The following is a 4,046-nucleotide window of genomic DNA, read 5'->3' on the forward strand; positions in this document are numbered from 1 at the left end:
ATTTGGCAAATCTGACCATAATTCTATCCTCCTGATTCCTGTTTACAAGCAAAAACTAAAACAGAAAGTAACAGTGACTCGCTCAATACGGAAGTGGTCAGATGACGCGGCTGCTACGCTACTGGACTGTTTGCTACCAAAGACTGGAATATGTTCCGGGATTCATCAAATGGTATTGAGGTTGCAGTTGTAAATGAGAACTTGTTCTCAACTGGCCTTCTTGGTTAAAAAAAGGTGAACTAAAAATGTAATAAATAAAATTGAAGAGTGCACTACCTCAGTCATCGGGTTCATCAATAAGTGCATTGAGGACGTCGTTCCCACAGTGACCGTACATACCCCAACCAGAAGCCATGGATTACAGGCAACATCCGCACTGATGTAAAGGTTCGAGCTGCCGCTTTCAAGGAGAGCGACTCTAACCCGAAAGCTTATAAGAAACCCCGCTATGCCCTCCGACGACCCATCAAACAGGCAAAGCGTTAATACATGACTAATATCGAATCGTACTACATCTGCTCATGACGCTCGGTGGATGTGGCAGGGCCTGCAAACCATTACAGACTACAAAGGGAAGCACAGCCGAGAGCTGACCCAGTGACACGGGCCTACCCGTGGTGGCCAGAAAAAAAGCCATTGCTTAAAGAAAAAAAATAAGCAAACACATTTGGTGTTCGCCAAAAGGCATGTGGGAGACTCCCCGAACATATGGAAGAAGGTACTCTGGTCAGATGAGACTAAAATTGAGCTAATTGGCCATCAAGGAAAACGTTATGTCTGGCGCAAACCCAACACCTTTCATCACCCCGAGAGCACCATCCCATTTCATCGGCAGGGACTGGGAAACCGGTCAGAATTGAAGGAATGTGCCTCCCGGGTGGCGCAGTGGTCTAAGGCACTGCATCGCAGCTGTGCCACCAGAGATTCTGGGTTCGAGCCCTGGCTCTGTCGCAGCCGGCCGTGACCGGGAGGCCCATGGGGCGACGCACAATTGGCCCAGCGTAGTCCGGGTTAGGGAGGGTTTGGCCGGCAGGGATATCCTTGTCTCATCGCGCACTAGCGACTCCTGTGGCGGGCCGGGCGCAGTGCACACTGACCATGTCGCTAGGTGTACTGTGTTTTCTCCAACACATTGGTGCGGCTGGCTTCCGTTTTGGATGTGCACTGTGTCAAGAAGCAGTGCGGCTTGGTTGTGTTGTGTTTTCGGAGGACGCATGGCTCTCGACCTTTGCCTCTCCCGAGTCTGTACGGGAGTTGCAGCGATGAGACAAGACAGTAACTACTACAAATTGGATACCACGAAATTGGGGAGGAAAAAGGGGCTAATTTTTTTCCACTTTTTTAAAATTAAAAAATTAAAAAATTGAAGGAATGATGGATGGCGCTAAATACAGGAAAATACTTGAGGGAAACCTGTTTCAGTCTTGCAGTGATTTGAGACTGGATGTTCACCTTCCAGCAGGACAATGACCCGAAGCATACTGCTAAATCAACACTCAAGTGGTCAAGCATTTAAATGTCTTGGAATGGCCTAGTCAAAACTCAGACCTAAATCCAATTGAGAATCTGTGGTATGACTTAAAGATTGCTGTATACCAGCGGAACCCATCCAACTTGAAGAAGCTGGAGCAGTTTTGCCTTGAAGAATGGGCAAAAATCCCAGTGCCTAGATGTGCCAAGCTTATAGAGACATACCCCAAGAGACTTGCAGCTGTACTTGCTGTGAAAGGTGGCTCTACAAAGTATTGACTTCAGGGGAGTGAATAGTTATTCACGCTCAAGTTTTCTGTTTTTTGTCTTATTTATTGTTTGTTTCACAATAAAATGGCTGTAATTTGGTATCATTAAAACCCTACTACCCATTCCTGCGCCTGTCTCCCGACCCCATCTACCAACGTGACGGTGGGCAAATGTTGTCATCAAAGTCTGGCATTCTCTGTGTTTATGGTGCTTTCAAGACAACTGACAACTCAGTTGTCTTGAAGGTCGGCTCATGAAGACGTCAGGTAGTAACTCTAGAAAGAGGCCCGAATTCCCGACTTGACCGTTCAAAACGTATATTTTCCCAGTCGGAGCTCGTTATTTCCAGAGTTCCCAGTTGTCTTGAACTCACTGAAGATTTCCCAGTTCTGAGTTGTCTTGAACTCACTGAAGATTTCCCAGTTCTGAGTTGTCTTGAACTCACTGAAGATTTCCCAGTTCTGAGTTGTCTTGAACTCACTGAAGATTTCCCAGTTCTGAGTTGTCTTGAACTCACTGAAGATTTCCCAGTTCTGAGTTGTCTTGAACTCACTGAAGATTTCCCAGTTCTGAGTTGTTTTGAACTCACTGAAGATTTCCCAGTTCTGAGTTGTTTTGAACTCACTGAAGATTTCCCAGTTCTGAGTTGTCTTGAACTCACTGAAGATTTCCCAGTTCTGAGTTGTTTTGAGCGCAGCAGAAATCATATTGGATTGACAGCACGGCCAATGTTGAATGCTCATTAATGTCTTAATCGACGGATTACCTCTTATCCGCCTGTAGTCCCCATATGCCATCATTTGGGCATCTCAATTGTCAGTAGAAACCACATTTGTTTAAGCAAGTCGGCCATATAAGCAATTTGTTTCTAAAAGGCAGTAAATGAGGCTGAATGAACTGTTTCGCTGCCAGACAAGGCTCCACTGACAGCCAGGTGTAGCACTGGTATAGTGCAATTCATGTATTGTTTAGTGTTGTGTTGTGTACTGACTTTGCTGGATTGCATCCCACATTTGTTGTTGTTGTTGTTGCCCTCACAAACATTTACGTGCTACAATCACAACTGCAGCTGGCTGAGAGGGCCCTAGTGGAGACAGGTGGCTGGGAGGGCCCTAGTGGAGCCGACTGACTGAGAGGGTCCTAGTGGAGCCGACTGACTGAGAGAGCACAAGTGGAGCCGGCTGACAGAGGGTCCTAGTGGAGCCGACTGACTGAGAGGGTCCTAGTGGAGCCGACTGACTGAGAGGGTCCTAGTGGAGCCGACTGACTGAGAGAGCACAAGTGGAGCCGGCTGACTGAGAGGGTCCTAGTGGAACAGGCTGGCTGAGAGGGCCCTAGTGGAGCCGACTGACTGAGAGGGCACTAGTCGAACCTGCTGGATGAGAGGGTCCAAGTGGAGCCGGCTGACTGAGAGGGTGTGAGTGGAGCCGACTGACTGAGAGGGTCCTAGTGGAGCCGACTGACTGAGAGGGTCCTAGTGGAGCCGACTGACTGAGAGGGTCCTAGTGGAGCCGACTGACTGAGCGGGTCCTAGTGGAGGCGGCTGTCTGAGAGGGTCCTAGTGGAGCCGGCTGACTGAGAGGGCCCTAGTGGAGCCGACTGACTGAGAGGGCCCTAGTGGAGCCGGCTGGCTGAGAGGGCCCTAGTGGAGCCGGCTGGCTGAGAGGGCCCTAGTGGAGCCGGCTGGCTGAGAGGGCCCTAGTGGAGCCGGCTGGCTGAGAGGGCCCTAGTGGAGCCGGCTGGCTGAGAGGGCCCTAGTGGAGCCGGCTGGCTGAGAGGGCCCTAGTGGAGCCGGCTGGCTGAGAGGGCCCTAGTGGAGCCGGCTGGCTGAGAGGGCCCTAGTGGAGCCAGCTGGCTGAATGGGCCCAAGTGGAGCCGGTTGGCTGGGAGCTGGGAGGGCCCTAGTGGAGCCGGCAGTCTGAGAGGGCCCTAGTGGAGCCGGCAGTCTGAGAGGGCCCTAGTGGAGCCGGCTGACAGAGAGGGACATAGTGGAGCCGACTGACTGAGAGGGTCCTAGTGGAGCCAGCTGACAGAGAGGGCCCTAGTGGAGCCAGCTGACAGAAAGGGCCCTAGTGGAGCCGGCTGACTGAGAGGGCCCTAGTGGAGCCGGTTGTCTGGGAGGGCCCTTGGGGAGCCTGCTGGCTGAGAGGGCCCTAGTGGAGCCGGCTGGCTGAGAGGGCCCTAGTGGAGCCGGCTGGCTGAGAGGGCCCTAGTGGAGCCGGCTGGCTGAGAGGGCCCTAGTGGAGCCAGCTGGCTGAATGGGCCCAAGTGGAGCCGGTTGGCTGGGAGCTGGGAGTGCCCTAGTG

The sequence above is a fragment of the Salvelinus namaycush genome, unplaced genomic scaffold (genome assembly GCF_016432855.1).
Source record: "Salvelinus namaycush isolate Seneca unplaced genomic scaffold, SaNama_1.0 Scaffold49, whole genome shotgun sequence".
NCBI classification, from domain to species: Eukaryota; Metazoa; Chordata; class Actinopteri; order Salmoniformes; family Salmonidae; genus Salvelinus; species Salvelinus namaycush.